We start from the raw sequence: 18,922 nt of genomic DNA, 5'->3' as shown, positions 1-18,922 counted from the left end.
CAATATCCGATAGCGGGACCTGGATGCCCATATTGGATCCCACATATTCTACGAAGATCGTATCATTTGAACCTCAGTGCCAAGGATTCAAATAATCCCGTATGTCATTCCGTTTGTCCTTCGGTATTTTACTTGCTCGAGATTCGATCGTCAGTATCCGCATACCTATTTCAATCTCGTTTACCGGCAAGTCTCTTTACTCGTTCCGCAATACAAGATCCCGCAACTTACACTAAGTTACATTGCTTGCAAGGCTTGTGTGTGATGTTGTATTACCGAGTGGGCCCCAAGATACCTCTTCGTCACACGGAGTGACAAATCCCAATGTCGATCCATACTAACTCAACGAACACCTTCGGAGATACCTGTAGAGCATCTTTATAGTCACCCAGTTACGATGCGACGTTTGATACACACAAAGCATTCCTCCGGTGTTAGTGAGTTATATGATCTCATAGTCATAGGAACAAATACTTGACACGCAGAAAACAGTAGCAACAAAATGACACGATCAACATGCTATGTCTATTAGTTTGGGTCTAGTCCATCACGTGATTCTCCTAATGACGTGATCCAGTTATCAAGCAACAACACCTAGTACATAGTCAGAAGACCCTGACTATCGCTAATCAACTGGCTAGCCAACTAGAGGCTTGCTAGGGACAATGTTTTGTCTATGTATCCACACATGTATATAAGTCTTCATTCAATACAATTATAGCATGGATAATAAACGATTATCTTGATACAGGAATTATAATAATAACTATATTTATTATTGTCTCTAGGGCATAATTCCAACAGTCTCCCACTTGCACTAGAGTCAATAATCTAGCCCTCACATCACCATGCGAATTACATTGTAATAAATCTATCACCCATACAGTTCTGGTGTTGATCATGCTTTGCCCGTGGAAGAGGTTTAGTCAGCGGGTCTGCTACATTCAGATCTGTGTGCACTTTGCATATATTTACGTCCTCCCCTTCGACGTAGTCGCGGATGACGTTGAAGCGTCGTTTGATGTGTCTGGTCTTCTTGTGAAACCGTGGTTCCTTTGCTAAGGCAATGGCACCCGTGTTGTAACAGAACAAGGTTATTAGATTCAGTGCGCTAGGCACCACTCCAAGATCCGTCATCAACTGCTTCATCCAGACACCCTCCTTAGCCGCCTCCGAGGCAGCCATATACTCCACTTCACATGTAGAATCAGCTACGACGCTTTGCTTGGAACTGCACCACCTTACCGCACCCCCATTAAGAATAAATACGTATCCGGTCTGCGACTTAGAGTCGTCCGGATCTGTGTCAAAGCTTGCATCGACGTAACCCTTTACGGCGAGCTCTTCATCACCTCCATACACGAGAAACATCTCCTTAGTCCCTTTCAGGTACTTTAGGATATTCTTGACCGCCGTCCAGTGATCCACTCCTGGATTACTCTCGAACCTGCCTACCATACTTATGGCCAGGCTAACGTCCGGTCTAGTGCACAACATTGCATACATGATAGATGCTATGGCTAAAGCATAGGGGACGGTGCTCATATGCTCTCTATCTTTATCAGTTGTTGGGCACTGAGTCTTACTCAATCTCGTACCTTGTAAAACTGGCAAGAACCCTTTCTTGGACTGTTCCATTTTCAACCTCTTCAAAACTTTATCAAGGTATGTGCTTTGTGAAAGTCCTATCAGGCGTTTCGATCTATCCCTGTAGATCTTAATGCCTAGAATGTAAGCAGTTTCTCCTAGGTCCTTCATAAATAACTTTTATTCAAGTAATCCTTTATGCTCTCCAAAAACTCTACGTTGTTTCCAATCAGCAATATGTCATCCACATATAATATTAGAAACGCCACAGATCTCCCACTCACTTTCTTGTAAATACAAGATTCTCCAACCACTTGTATAAACCCAAATGCTTTGATCACCTCATCAAAGCGTTTATTCCAACTCCGAGATGCTTGCACCAGTCCATAAATGGATCGCTGGAGCTTGCATACCTTGTTAGCATTTTTAGGATCGACAAAACCTTCGGGTTGCATCATATACAACTCTTCCTTAAGGAAACCGTTAAGGAACGCCATTTTGACATCCACCTGCCAGATTTCATAATCGAAAAATGCAGCTATTGCTAACATGATTCTGACGGACTTAAGCATCGCTACGGGTGAGAATGTCTCATCGTAGTCAACTCCTTGAACTTGTGAAAAACCCTTTGCCACAAGTCGAGCTTTATAAACGGTCACATTGCCGTCAGCGTCCGTCTTCTTCTTAAAGATCCATTTGTTCTGAATAGCCTTGCGGCCCTCAGGTAGTACTTCCAAAGTCCACACTTTGTTTCCATACATGGATCCTATCTCGGACTTCATGTCCTCTAGCCATTTGTTGGAATCTGGGCCCACCATTGCTTCTTCATAATTTGCAGGTTCATTGTTGTCTAACAACATGATTTACAAAACGGGATTACCGTACCACTCTGGAGCAGCACGTGGTCTCGTTGACCTGCGTGGTTCGATAGGAACTTGAACCGGAGTTTCATGATCATCATCATTAACTTCCTCCTCAACCGGCGTCGCAATGACAGGGGTCTCCCCTTGCCCTGCGCCACCATCCAGAGGGATGAGAGGTTCGACAACCTCATCAAGTTATATCTTCCTCCCACTCAATTCTCTCGAGAGAAACTCCTTCTCGAGAAAAGCTCCGTTTTTAGCAACAACCACTTTGCCTCGGATTTGAGATAGAAGGTGTACCCAACTGTCTCTTTTGGGTAACCTATGAAGATGCACTTTTCCGCTTTGGGTTCCAGCTTTTCAGGCTGAAGCTTTTTGACATAAGCATCACATCCCCAAACTTTAAGAAACGACAACTTTGGCCTTTTGCCATACCACAGTTCATATGGTGCCGTCTCAACGGATTTTGATGGTGCCCTATTTAAAGTGAATGCAGCTGTGTGTAATGCATAAACCCAAAACGATAACGGCAAATCGATAAGAGACATCATAGATCGCACCATCTCTAATAAAGTATGATTACGACGTTCGGACACACCATTACGCTGTGGTGTTCCAGGCGGTGTCAACTGTGAAACAATTCCACATTGTCTTAAGTGAGCACCAAACTCGAAACTCAGATATTCACTCCCACGATCAGACCGTAGGAACTTGTTCTTCTTGTTACGATGATTTTCAACTTCACTCTGAAATTGCTTGAACTTCTCAAATGTTTCAGACTTGTGCTTCATTAAGTAGACATAACCATATCTACTCAAATCGTCAGTGAAGGTGAGAAAATAACGATATCCTCCGCGTGCCTCCATGCTCATCGGACCGCACACATCGGTATGTATGATTTCCAACAAGTCACTGGCACGCTCCATTGTTCCGGAGAACGGAGTTTTAGTCATCTTGCCCATGAGGCATGGTTTGCACGTGTCAAGTGAATCAAAGTCAAGTGACTCCAAAAGTCCATCGGTATGGAGTTTCTTCATGCGCTTTACACCAATATGACCTAAGCGGCAGTGCCACAAAAACATGGCGCTATCATTGTTAACTCTAACTCTTTTGGTCCCAATGTTATGTATATGTGTATTATCACTATCAAGATTCAATATGAACAATCCTCTCACATTGGGTGCATGACCATAAAAGATGTTACTCATAGAAATAGAACAACCATTATTCTCTGACTTAAAAGAGTAATCGTCTCGCAATAAACAAGATCCAGATATAATGTTCATGCTCAACGCAGGCACTAAATAACAATTATTCAAGTTCATAACTAATCCTGATGGTAACTGAAGTGAAACTGTGCCGACGGCGATTGCATCAACCTTGGAACCATTTCTTACGCGCATCGTCACTTCATCTTTCGCCAGCCTTCGCCTATTCCGCAGTTCCTGTTTCAAGTTGCAAATATGAGCAGCAGAACCGGTATCGAATACCCAGGCACTACTACGAGAGCCAGTTAAGTACACATCAATAACATGTATATCAAATATACCTGATTTTTCTTTGGCCGCCTTCTTATCAGCCAGATACTTGGGGCAGTTGTGCTTTCAGTGACCCATACCCTTGCAATAGTAGCACTCTGTTTCAGGCTTAGGTCCAGCTTTGGGTTTCTTCGTCGGATTCGCAATAGGCTTGCCGCTCTTCTTTGAATTACCCTTCTTCCCTTTGCCGTTTCTCTTGAATCTAGTGGTCTTATTCACCATCAACACTTGATGCTCTTTACGAAGTTCAGACTCTGCGACTTTCAGCATCGCAAACAACTCGCCGAGTGACTTGTTCATCCCTTGCATGTTGTAGTTCAACACAAAGCCCTTATAGCTTGGCGGCAGTGATTGAAGAATTCTGTCAGTGATAGCCTCTTGCGGGAGTTCAATCCCCATCTCAGCTAGACGGTTTGAGTACCCACACATTTTGAGCACATGTTCACTGAGAGACGAATTCTCCTCCATCTTGCAAGCATAGAATTTATCGGAGGTCTCATACCTCTCGATCCGGGCGTTCTTATGAAATTTAAACTTCAACTCCTGGAACATCTCATATGCTCCATGATGCTCAAAGCGACGTTGAAGTCCTGGCTCTAAGCCATACAAGACTGGACATTGAACTACTGAGTAGTCCTCCTTACGTGTTAACCAAGCGTTCTTAACATCTTGGTCAGCCGTAGCGGGTGGTTCATCTCCTAGCGCAGCATTAAGGACATAATCCTTCTTCCCATCTTGTAGGATCAAATTAAGATTATGAGCCCAGTCTACAAAGTTGCTTCCATCATCTTTCAACTTAGCTTTCTCTAGGAACGTATTAAAATTTAGGGTGACTGTTGCGTGAGCCATGATCTACAACACAAATATATTCAAAGTGGACTTTAGACTATGTTCAAGATAATTAGAGTTTAACTTAATCAAATAACTTGCTAAACTCCCACTCAAAAAGTACATCTCTCTAGTCATTTGAGTGGCTCATGACCCACTCACACTAGCTCAAGTCCGATCATCACGTGAGTTGAGTATAGTTTCAGTGCTAAGCATCCCTATGCTAATCATATCAACTATATGATTCATCATCGACCTTTTGGTCTCATGTGTTCCGAGGCCATGTCTGCACATGCTAGGCTCGTCAAGCTTAACCCGAGTGTTCCGCGTGTGCAACTGTTTTGCACCTGTTGTATGTGAACGTTGAGTCTATCACACCCGATCATCACGTGGTGTCTCGAAACGACAAACTGTAGCAACAGTGCACAGTCAGGGAGAACACAATTTCGTCTTGAAATTTTAGTGAGAGATCACCTCATAATGCTACCGTCGTTTTAAGCAAAATAAGGTGCATAAAAGGATTAACATCACATGCAATTCATAAGTGACATGATATGGCCATCATCACGTGCTGCTTGATCTCCATCACCAAAGCACCAACACGATCTTCTTGTCACCGGCGCCACACCATGATCTCCATCAACGTGTCGCCATCGGGGTTGTCGTGCTACTCATGATATTACTACTAAAGCTACATCCTAGCAAAATAGTAAACGCATCTGCAAGCACAAACGTTAGTTTAAAGACAACCCTATGGCTCCTGCCGGTTGCCGTACCATCGACATGCAAGTCGATATTATCTGTTACAACATGATCATCTCATACATCCAATATATCACATCAATCGTTGGCCATATCACATCACAAGCATACCCCGCAAAAACAAGTTAGACGTCCTCTAATTTGTTGTTGCAAGTTTTACGTGGTGACCATGGGTATCGAGTAGGATCGCATCTTACTTACGCAAACACCACAACGGAGATATATGAATTGCTATTTAACCTTATCCAAGGACCTGCTCGGTCAAATCCGATTCAACTAAAGTTGGAGAAACCGACACTTGCCAGTCATCTTTGAGCAACGGAGTTACTCGTAGCGATGAAACCAGTCTCTCGTAAGCGTATGAGTAATGTCGGTCCAAGCCGCTTCAATCCAACAATACCGCAGAATCAAGAAAATATTAAGGAGGGCAGCAAGACGCACATCACCGCCCACAAAAACTTTTGTGTTCTACTCGAGATTACATCTACGCATGAACTTAGCTCTGATACCACTGTTGGGGAACGTCGGATGGGAAACAAAAAATTTCCTACGCGCACAAAGACCTATCATGGTGATGCCCATCTACGAGAGGGGATTTCCGATCTATGTACCCTTGTAGATCGCACAGCAGAAGCGTAGTGAACACGGTTGATGTAGTGGAACGTCCTCACGTCCCTCGATCCGCCCCGCGAACCGTCCCACGAACCGTCCCGTGATCTGTCCCACGATCTAGCGCCGAGCGGACGGCACCTCCGCGTTCAGCACACGTACAGCTCAACGATGATCTCGGCCTTCTTGATCCAGCAAGAGAGACGGAGAGGTAGATGAGTTCTCCGGCAGCGTGACGGCGCTCCGAAGGTTGGTGGTGATCTAATCTCAGCAGTGTTCCGCCTGAGCTCCGGAGAAACGCGATCTAGAGGTAAAACCGTGGACGTATGTGGTCGGGCTGCCTTGGAAAAGTTGTCTCAAATCAGCCCTAATAGATCCATATATATAGGAGGAGGGAGGGGAGGCTTGCCTTGAGGCTCAAGGAGCCCCAAGGGCTGCGCACCAAGGGGAGGAGGAGTCCTCCTCCAATCCTAGTCCAACTAGGATTGGAAGGTGGAGTCCTTCTCTCCCTTCCCACCTCTTTTTTTTCTTTTCTCTTTCATTTTCTATCTATGGCGCATAGGGCCTTCTTGGGCTGTACCACCAGCCCACCAAGGGCTGGTGCGCCACCCCCAAGGCCTATGGGCTTCCCCGGGGTGGGCTGCGCCCCCCCCCCCCCCGGTGAACATCCGGAACCCATTCGTCATTCCCGGTACATTCCCGGTAACTCTGAAAACCTTCCGGTAATCAAATGAGGTCATCCTATATATCAATCTTCGTTTCCGGACCATTCCGGAAACCCTCGTGATGTCTGTGATCTCATCCGGGACTCCGAACAACATTCGGTAACCAACCATATAACTCAAATACGCATAAAACAACGTCGAACCTTAAGTGTGTAGACCCTGCGGGTTCGAGAACTATGTAGACATGACCCGAGTGACTCCTCGGTCAATATCCAATAGTGGGACCTGGATGCCCATATTTCATCCCGCATATTCTACGAAGATCTTATCGTTTGAACCTCAGTGCCAAGGCTTCATATAATCCTGTATGTCATTCCCTTTGTCCTTTGGTATGTTACTTGCCCGAGATTCGATCGTCAGTATCCGCATACCTATTTCAATCTCGTTTACCGGCAAGTCTCTTTACTCGTTCTGCAATACAAGATCCCGCAAGTTACACTAAGTTATATTGCTTGCAAGGCTTGTGTGTGATGTTGTATTACCGAGTGGGCCCCAAGATACCTCTCGGTCACACGGAGTGACAAATCCCAATCTTGATCCATACTAACTCAACGAACACCTTCGGAGATACTTGTAGAGCATATTTATAGTCACCCAGTTACTTTGCGACGTTTGATACACACAAAGCATTCCTCCGGTGTTAGTGAGTTATATGATCTCATGTTCATAGGAACAAATACTTGACACGCAGAAAACAGTAGCAACAAAATGACACGATCAACATGCTATGTCTATTAGTTTGGGTCTAGTCCATCACGTGATTCTCCTAATGACGTGATCCAGTTATCAAGCAACAACACCTTGTACATAGTCAGAAGACCGTGACTATCTCTGATCAACTGGCTAGCCAACTAGAGGCTTGCTAGGGACAGTGTTTTGTCTATGTATCCAAACATGTATATAAGTGTTCATTCAATACAATTATAGCATGGATAATAAACGATTATCTTGATACAGGAATTATAATAATAACTATATTTATTATTGCCTCTAGGGCATAATTCCAACAGTCATTGGTTGGGCCTAGGATGTCATACCCCACAAGCAAGGAGGTTCTCTTTGGGGGAGGCCTACCCGACCAGGTGGCCCGCCAATTTTCGGCTGGGGTGGAGGGCAAGCTTCCGAGGTGGCACCAATTTCGTGTGCCCGCTCACCTTAGGTGGAGACAATCCCGTCTCGTGCGGTGGAAGATTCGAGGTGGATGGAAATCATTGCCCACCTGCCGAGGTTGGGACTACTTCGGTGGCTCTATTGCCAGAGGAACTCGGACGCATGGGGGTAGATAAGGAAGAGCATGACACCCAGGGTCTCATTGTTGTTGCATGGCTGCATGCACGCGACGTATCTACACACCTGGAGGATACTTGTTGTGGCCAATATGGTTTTCATTCTATAATCGAGGCACCCACACCACTTCTGCATGCGCCATGCACGCGGGAAAAGGAGCTAGCTCTAGCAACCCCAGTAGGGACTGAGACTCATGGAAACACAACTGCACATCCTGATGGGTCTGATATGGTTGCCGGCTCAGTCGTGACACCCGAGGAAGTGGCGGCTTACTCACGGCTCAAGATCTTCTGCACAAACATCATCAAGAGGTTAGCACTCCCTCTGATCAAGGAAGTACAAGCCTCTTCCCTACGGCCGGAGGAACAACCTTTCACCCCGCGATGCTTGACCAGGGCAACGAAGAAAGCAGGATCGTCAACTAATCTCAAAGCAACATAGCTGAAGAATGTGTTGATGCGCACTCTCGGCTTAGTGCCCAATGATCTAGTGCCAGACGAGTCAGTTGTCGCAGAGCTAAAGGCCCTGTTTGACTTCCGCTATGGGAGGAGCATGTTCATGTGATTGCGTCCATTTTTGGCAAATCTCTACCATGTCGTGATGATCTTATGGAGGACAACACGACGGTGATCTCCGCACTCTAGCGACGTGATACCCGGAGATGGTGGTGCTACATCTTGATATATGGATCTAAACCCATCTATCTTCTGTTGGAACATGAGAGGACTCAACAACCCAGCAAAGAGGAAGGCGATATAGGAGTTTATTGCGTAGGTTAGATGTAACATTGTATGTCTTTAGGAGACAAAATTGGATGTAATTGACTTGTACTCAGTGTTGCAATGCATTGGCCCATCCTTGAATGGGTTCTACTATCTCCTAGCATTCCATACACGTGGTGGCATTCTTCTTGCATGGGAGTCGACTAGGTTTCACGTGAACAACACGGTCCTTGATACTCATTGGCTCACTGCCCTTATGCACAATAAGGACGAACAACATTGGTGTGTCACGGTGGTGTATGGGCCCCAAGGTGATGATGAGAAGTTAGAGTACGTGCAGGAGATTAGGGCGAGGAGAGGGGCTTATAAAGGCCAATCGATGCTCCTTGGAGACTTCAACATGATTCTGCGCGCTTCGAAGAAGAACAACGCCAATGTCAATCGACACAAGATTGACATGGTGCTTGTTCTCATGGATTGGGATCTGGCAAACATAGATTGCTTGCTTCAAGCATTGTCAATAGGTGTCTCGGACCATTCACCCTTGCTCTTGTGCACCAATGCAATTAGCTGCCCTAAGCCTAGATTTAAATTTGAGCTCTATTGGTCCTAGTTGGAGGGGTTTGAAGATGTGGTCCATGACACATGGGTCTGCGATGATGCTATCGTTGATCCTTTCAAACGGATGGATGCTCTGTTTTGTAACACTACCATGGTGTTGCAAGCTTGGGGCCGGAGAAAAACCGGGAACATTAAATGCATGATGGCAGTGGAAACTGGATTATTTTCAGACTCAATCAAGTCCAGGAGAGATGCCATTTGAGCTTGGAAGAACTATGGTTGCACCGCACCTTGAAGGGGGCTTTGCTTGGGCTTGCCTCCCTTGAGCAATCCATAGCTCACCAGCGTTCGAGGTTGCGCGGGATCAGAGAGGGAGATGCCAACACAAAGCTCTTCCAGGTTGTGGGAAATGGCAGAAGGACCAAGAACTACATCGCTCATATCAAACAAGGAGACACCATTATCACTCATCTGGTCAGAAAGGGAGAGATCTTCTCTGAAACTTATGCCAATCTCCTTGGTCGCCATAGGACACAGGATCACATGCTGGACCTAGACTACCTGGGGATGGAGACCCTGGATCTTTAGGAGATGGAGGCCATCCTTATAGAGGAAGAAATTTGGAATGTGATCAAGGACTTGCCGACGGACAAGGCTCCGGGCCTGGATGGCTTCATGGGAATCTTCTATCAAAAGACATGGCCGATCATCCAGAAAGGCATTATGGATGGGATTATGAAACTATACGTTGGTGATGGCCGATGATTTGGCAAGCTCAATAAAGCTCCCATAACCCTAATTCCCAAATAGCTTGACGCAGAGGAAGTGAGGGATTTCTGGCCCATAAGTCTACTGGATAGCTTTGCAAAAAAAATTGCCAACATCCTTGTGTGTCGCGCGAGGAGACGCATGAAGGATATTGTCACTTGCAATTAGTCCGTGTTCATTTAGGGGAGATGTCTGTATCATAACTTTCTGATAGTCACACAAGTGGCAAATAAAATAAACGCGATGAAGATCCTTGGGGTGTTTCTGAAGCTGGCATCTCTAGGGCCTTCAACACCCTGTCTTGGCCCTTCTTGTTACATTTCTCGAGGAGGAAATGTTTCGACGAGGCTTGGTTGTGTTGGATCGCCATTCTGCTTCAAACCGCCAGCACCAAGGCTTTGGTAAATGGAGTGTCGGGCTTCAGCTTCATGCATGCTTGTAGGTTGTTCCAAGGAGATCTGATCTCTCCGCTTGTGTTCGTGATCGGAATAGAGGTGCTCTCGACCAAATTTATAAAGGTGGATGATGTCGGGGTGATCAGCTCGATTAGAGGGATTTCCGCTACTCAACGTCTATCAATATACACGGACAATGTGGCTCTGTTTATCAAACCGATGGACCAAGACCTGCACTTTGTCAGGACAGCCCTGGACTGGTTCGGCGAGGCCTCTGGACTCAGGGTCAACTAAAAGAAGTCTATGGCAATCTTAATTCGAGGAATGGGGAAGGATGAACTTCGGGTTTCTAGCAACCTTCAATGTGCTCTAGGAAACTTCCCATGCAAGTATCTAGGCATCCCACTAGTTATCAATCACATGACTAAAATTGAGTTGCAACACCTCCTTGACCAAGTCAGAAACTTTATCCCGGCATGGCAAAAGGGCCTCATTCACAATCCAGGATGACTTGTGCTTATCAAATCGGTGATCGCAGCCCGACCCATACACTGGCTCATGATTCAGGATGCATCAGATTGGGTGTTCGATGTGATCAACTCATGGACGCGATCATTCTTTTGGGCGGGAAAGGAAAAGGCGAATAGAGGATAGTGCTTAGTTGCATGGGACACAATCTGCCGCACCACCCATTACGGAGGGCTGCGTATCAAGAACGTGAAATTACATGCATTGGCTTTGCGAACAAGATGGGAATGGCTTCGAAGAACTTATCTGGACACGCCATGTCAAGTTATACCGTTTCTAGTTGACAAGGAGGCCATGGCAGTGTTCAATAGTTTGTGGTGATCACAGTGGGCACTGGCAGCTGAGTTCTCTTTTGGAAGGATCAGTGGATCAATAGATTGGTAATGGAAGATCTTGCCCCAGTCATCCTTGCCATGGTCAGCAATCGTAGGATCAACACTCGTGAGGAGGTGTTGGTCGATAACAAGTGGGAAGAGGACATTCAAGGTGACCCTTTGTTCATGGCGCTTATGTAGCTCATGCATCTTCAGCTCGCATTATGGCAGGTGGAAAGGGAGGTGCAATCCGAGATCTCTTCAACTAGCCTGGAGACGTTTCTAGAGTTTACTTGGCCCGATCTACTTACCATAGATTGTGCCTGGGCATGATTAGGGATCCGACTTCCAAATGCATTTGAAGGAGTTGGGCTCTACCCAAATGCAAAATCTTTGTGTGTCTAGCCATGAAGTACCGGATTTGGACGACTATCATGCGTACTAAGCATGATCTCCACGACAACACATTGACGTGTTTTGCATATCTGCAGGAGGAGGACACCGTGGATCATATACTGCCCAATGCACCTATGCGAGCGAGGTTTGGCATAGTCTCTTCAGGGCTGCACACCTCCACATCCCTCGACCGGCACACGACAACACTTCTACAGCATGGTGGCTAGAGGTCAGGACGACTGTACCCCCAAAGGACAGAAGAGGATTTGATACAACTGTCGTCGTCATAGCTTGGTCTCTTTGGAAGAAACGTAATGCGCGTGTGTTTGGCAGAGTGTACCGGTAAGTTGGGACTGCGGACCTCGTTAGCCAGATCAGGGAAGAATTTAAAGACTTGAGCACAGTGGGTGTAGGGAGATTATAGACTTTTGTGAGGGAGTAGACTTAGAGTTGTATTGTGGGTGTTGGTGTGTGTGGCCTTGATGCTGCATCACAGGAGCGTTCTTGTAAATTTGTTGCTCTCTTGTATAAATACCAGGTACGACATTGTCGTACTCTCGAAAAAAATATTATCGATACTTTTGAGACGTATCAGGAGACTCTCTCTCCCCCTCTCTTTAGGTGACGCAGAGTGCCATTGGAAGAACCATCGCCGCGGTGATCGTATTCATCAACATCACCGTCTCCATCACCTTCCTTCATATATCAATGGCTGGAGATGGTCGGCGTGCACATCATGGGAAGCGCCCTAGCAGTTGTCGTGGCTTTAGGGTGGTCATCGGGGCCGAAGGTGATGTCGACCTCTCGCGACACGCGGCGTTCCGGGGGATCGGGCCTTATGCAAGTCACCCCCCCCCCCCGCTGTTAGAGCATATCTCTCCATATGTGGTTTTGGTAATTGAGACAATTCCTATGGACTAATGGTTGCCTTAAGTTATATTTATAGGATTTTTCCATAGGCACTTCTTGAAGTTCATCTGTTGGGTTCAAGGAGTTTATATGATGACCAAGATGGTATTCAAGGTATTATCCAAATAATGGTCATAGAGACACATGGTTGATCAAGATCGTCAGACAAAGAGTAAATCAAGATGATCAACACACAAAGCGTACAAGATGTACCGAGAGGGATCAAGTGATCCCATGGTATGGTAAGCATTGTCCATTACGTGTTTGTGTACTAATCCATGGTCTTCGTGAGAGTTCTATGTGGGGTTTAGCTATGCTTCCATGGGCTTGCGTCAAAAGGAAGATCTCATACAACCCATGACGGAAGACGTCAAGTGGTGATCGTCATCAAGATAGCGGTGTGCAAGTTCAAGTGGATCAACACGAATATATCATGCTTGAAGCTTGCCGTCCATTGTGGTGGCAATGGACTTGTGAAGATATGCTGAAGAGTGGCTCACCCATAGTGAGTATGGGGGAGCAATCAACTAGTCTTCATCAAGCCAACACAATCAAGAAAGGTGGTCCATCTTGAGGAAGCCAAGATCATCATCATCTAGCTCAAGAGGACGAGGTGCAAGGTATAGGTTTGCCCTTGATAGGTTTTCTGGTTAGGATAGATTGCTGTTCTATCAAGGGGGGGGGGGGCTCTCAAGTGAGTAGCTTGATCGTATCGTTCGTTGAGAGCTCAAACCATTTGCATCCTTGCATCATACTTATTGGTTCTTGTTTGGTGTTTCTCTTTGTGAGTTTTAGAACTTATGGTCATCTTCATGACAAGCTCGAGTTCATCGAAAACGGAGTCCATATGCATCTTCTATGATGTTTTCGATGTTGGGAGTTTCTACCGGTCTTATTCGAAGAAGGATTCTCACCATTTTCATATGGGCCTTTTCTCACTTGCTTCTTATTGATATTTCTATCAAGATCGTGTTAGCCCATGTCGTTATCTTTCCAACAAACTTGGTTTCGTTGAAATCGGAGTCCGTATGCGAAAGTTAGAGCAGATTCAGTATCCAGCGGTAGTACCGCTCCTGTAGTGGTAGTACCGCCCCCGGAGCGGTAGTAATTTCTTACTACCGCTCCCTAGCGGTAGTATCGCTTCGGGTGGGCGGTAGTACCGCTTCGAGACGGTAGTACCTCTCTGTGAGTGGTTGTTCTTCATCGGACTTTTTGCGAAGACTTTCTCTAGCGATAGTACCGCCAGGGCTAGCGGTAGTACCGCCAGGGTCTAGCGGTAGTACCACTGTGCTCGGGCTGTAAGTGGGGGTAACGGTCTGATTTCTTCCCCCACTATATAAAGGGGGTCTTCTTCCCCCTTGGACTGATCTATTCGTTGAGCTGATGTTCTACCCCCATTGGTGACCTTCTTAGAGCTTGCTTACTCTCAATCCCTCCAATGATTCTTGCTTGTTCTTGAGGGAAAAGAGAGAGGAGATCTAGATCCACATCTCCACCAATCACTTTCTCCTCTATGTGAGGGGAACCCCTTGGATCTAGATCTTGGAGTTCTTTGCGAGCTCCTTGTTTTTCCTCTTATATTTCTCCATATCTTTTGTTGTTGTGGAGGGATTTGAGTGTGAGGGACTTGTCCACTTCGTGTGTTCTTGCCATTGCATTAGTTGCATCGGTTTGAGTTCTCCACAGTGATGCGTGGAAGTGAAGTTTGAGAAGCTTATTATCTTTGGTACTTAGTACCCTAGATATTGTTCTTCATGGATGCTTTGACGTCCTAGAAGCTTGGTGGTGTCTTGGAGCTCAATCATTGTGGTGTAAAGCTCCGGGCAAGCGTCGGGGTCTCCAATTAGGTTGTGGAGATTACCCCGAGCAATTTGTACGGCTATCGGTGACCGCCCCCAAGGTTTTCCATTTGTACGGGTTCGGTGACCGCCCTCAAGGGTCCCTTAGTGAAATCATGGCATCTTGCATTATGCGAGGGCGTGAGGAGATTACGGTGGCCTTAGTGGCATCTTGGGGAGCATTGTGCCTCCACACCGCTCCAACGGAGATTAGCATCCGCAAGGGTGTGAACTTAGGGATACATCATCGTCTCTGCGTGCCTCGGTTATCTCTTACCCGAACCCTTTACTTATGCACTTTACTTTGTGATAGCCATATTGTTTCTTGTCATATATCTTGCTATCACTTAGTTGTTTATCTTGCTTAGCATAAGTTGTTTGTGCACATAGGTGAGCCTAGTTGTTTTAGGTTTTGTGCTTAACATATTAAACGTTAGTTTTTTCCGCATTTGTTCAAGCCTAAACCGTAATTATTTTAAAGCGCATATTCACCCCCACCCTCTAGGCGACATCCATGTCCTTTCAATTGGTATCAGAGCTAGGTCTCTCTTTACTAGGGGTTTAGGATTCACTAACACTCTTAGTTTCGATGGCACAAATTTTGATGTTTGGGTAATTCACATGCTTAATCACTTTCGGGTCTTGGACCCAAATTTAGAGCGAATTGTAGATATGGGTTTGTCTCCTCCAAAGGATTCTCAAAATATATCTTTAGAGGATGAGATAAACTCTTATCTCGATGCTCAAGCTTATAATGTGCTTTTTGATGCTTTAAGCTATGTAGTTATATTTCAACTCATGCCATTCCGGGATACTCATGAGTTGTGGACAAAGCTTCAAGATAAATATGGTAAGTCCAAGATTTGTGGGAATGATTGTTCTCCCTCCACCTCCGGTCGTGTGGTCTTCTCAAATTCATCTACTTCACCTACATGTGGATTGCCACAAGGTAATGATATGGTGAGTAGTGGTGATCGTTGCAATGATGATAGTGGGTTTATTGTTGATGATCCTTCATCACTATATTATTGCAATGCTTCATGTTTGGGCATTAACACTTCGAGAACTCTAAATATTTTACATGCTTGTGTTTATAGTCCTTACATATCATGTAAAAACTTCTTGACTAAATCTCATGATGATATGCTTCCTATATCTTATTGCCATGATAAAAAATGTATATATTTCCTCGAGTTGTTGTGCTAACAATGTAGAGGAAATTCATCACTCCATGGAACAAGATGTGGCCTTGAATGATGCTTCAAGGGATCCTACATCATCATCTCTTGTTACTCACTTTTGCCTTATGGCTAAGGCTTCAAAGGTATCTCCTACTTTGAATCTCAATGTATCTCATGATGATGGTGTTGATGATAATGAGGATGAGAATAATGATGAAGAGAGTGATATTATTGCATCCTTAAAAATTAAGGGTGAAATGATTTTTAAATCTCTTTATAAGAATAAACTTGCTTGTTCCAACTTCTTGGAAATCATGTCTATTGCCACCTAGGGCAAGAAATACATTGAGGAGTTGTAAGCTCATCTCGAGGAGCGTGAGGCCACCATTGAGACAATCGAAGGTCATGAGTGTGATTACGCTAACGAGATCGCGTAGCTATCTCAAGCTCTTGAAAATGAACAACCCACCAAGGAATCTCTTGAGGAAACCTTTCCTATAGAATTATCTAGATTAAAGGAATCCCATGATAGAGCTCTCGAGGTGGCTAATGATTTTAGAACTAAAAACGATAAGCTTGAAGTTCCACATGCTAAACTCGTTGAGGACTATGAGCACCTCGAAAATGGCTCAAGGGCTATTAAGAGTTCGCTCATCGAACTCACCGAGTCTCATGCTGAACTTGAAGCTTCATATGCTAAAGAGCTTGCCAAGTTGCCTTCTCCTCTTATTGTTAATAATGATGCTTGTGCTACTAACTCTACTTCTTGTGAAGCATCCATTTTAAAGGAGAATATTGAGCTAAGGGATCAACTTGAGTTGCTATCTAGCAATTATGGGAAATTGGAAGAAAGTCATGTAATGCTCACAAGCTCTCATGATGATCTTCTAGTATCCCATAATGTGCTAAAATTAGCTCATGAGGCTATTACTGCCAAGGTAACATCGAGTGAGCCTCATGTGGACATTAGCACTCCTAGTCAAAAAGCTATATTGCCATGTGCTAGTCCTCGTAATTCGTCTACTCATAATGTAGCTACATCTTGTGATGAATTACTTTCCATGCCTTGTTGCTCTAACAATGAAGCTATATTGCCATGTGCTAGTCCTCGTAATTCGTCTACTCATAATGTAGCTACATCTTGTGATGAATTACTTTCCATGCCTTGTTGCTCTAACAATGTCCACACTCAACAATGTCTTGTGTGGGCAAAAATCCCCAAATGACAAAGATGGACTTGGATTCAACTCCAAGAAGAAGAATAAGTCCAAAAGCTTCAAAAAGAAGGGTCGAGAACAAGTCAAGAATTCGGCCAAGATTATTTGCTTCAAGTGCAAAATTGAAGGGCACCATGTTAGATCTTGTCCACTAAAGAAGAAGCCCCAAAGTCATAAGCAACAAGGGAAGCGGCCACAAGTTCAATCACCTATAACACGCTGTGTTCAGCCTCCTGACTAATTAACATATTTCAAAAATTATGACCAATTAAAAATTTTGTGAATGCTTGTGATGCTGAAGTGGCTATTGTATGCTTGCTTGCTGGTATGCTTGTGTTGATCCCCAATAATTCTTGCTATTCTCCAACTCACCTCCTCAACCCATGTTCTCCTGCCTAATCATCATGCCATGTGTTTAAGACCAATATCTATTTTTACCAAATATTATTTTTCACCAAAAGCATTTCTTTGAATTAAACTTCCAAACCCCTGAGATGATATTTGTATTACAAGTCCTCAAATTGGGGAACTTATTTTGCACCAAATGTTTCATTTGAAACCCATTATCAAAATGTCTTCCAAAAACCACAATATTATTATTTTAAAAGTAATTTTATTATTTTATTTAAATGTGTTTCCGTGAGGCGAGAAATGGTCTCTTATGAAGGAAAGTTATTTTTATTGCTTTCAAAATATTTAAGAAAATTTAGGGAAACTCAGTGGATATATTTTATTCCATATATAAGAGTTTCAACACATGGTCATGTTCAAAATATTGGTCAAATCCCTCCAAAACCCTTCCTGCCTATTTCAATCTTTTGGAATATTTCTATAAGAAATATTCTCAATAAATTCCAGTAAAATTCCAGCATGTCACCAATGATATGCTTGATGATCTTGCCAAGTTTCAACTCAATCCAAGTTGATTTGACTCCCCTAATTATTCTAAAATCCTATTTGTCCAGATTCAAATTTGAGCAACTCTACATTGTGAAGTTTCTCCAATTGTGCTCAAATTTAGTGGACATGTTCTAATACTCCAATAATGCATCCACACCAGGTGGTGGCTCAAGGAGAATAGAGGAACTTGTCTTAAGCCCCTCAAAACCCTCTGTGTTGATTTCTGACTTTGGGAAACTTTACATTACAAAGTTTCTCCAATTGACGTCAAACTTTTTATGCATGCCTTAATGCTCAAATAATGCCCCTACACCAAATATTGGATTTGTGGCAATTTATTTGAATAGGGTTGTAAGCAGAAAGCCATTTCTGCCCATTTTAGGGGTTTTCCAAGTCTACATTGGAAAACTTCTCCAGCAAATCCCAAATTTGGTGTGCAAGCTTATTTTCATCTATCATTTGATCCTGGTAAGTTTCATAGCCATTGGAATTAATTTGATGGCCTAACCACAGATCAAACACCTTGTGTGCACTCACTAAATTGGCGTCTTTGAACCCTTTCACTTTTACCCTTGAGCTCAACTTTCTACCACAACTATATCTAGTTACATTTTACCTCCAGTAACATCCCCATGGCCACTGGTTAATTATTGGAGTGAGACCCTATGTAACTACCTCTCATTTTCACCCTTGGCAGCACTGTTTTACCTCTCTTCCCATATTTCTGCTTAACCCAAAGCTCCCAATTCTTTCCATGGCATCTCTAGTATTACAATGCTTCATTTCAAACCAAGAGAGGGCATGCTCATGTGGAGAAAATGAGCAGCACATCTACAACTTCATTTCTAGCTAAAATATAGGATTATACTACAAGTACTAGCTAGGCTCATTCCCCTGAGCTGAAATTTGGCAGACTAGTAGTCCTTCAATGAACAAGAATGTTGGACATGGTTTTCCCTCAATCAACTCTTAGTGCAAACCACTTTTGTTAGCC

Source organism: Hordeum vulgare, chromosome 7H (assembly GCF_904849725.1).
Source record: "Hordeum vulgare subsp. vulgare chromosome 7H, MorexV3_pseudomolecules_assembly, whole genome shotgun sequence".
NCBI classification, from domain to species: domain Eukaryota; kingdom Viridiplantae; phylum Streptophyta; class Magnoliopsida; order Poales; family Poaceae; genus Hordeum; species Hordeum vulgare.
Note: the sequence above shows the minus strand (reverse complement) of the source record.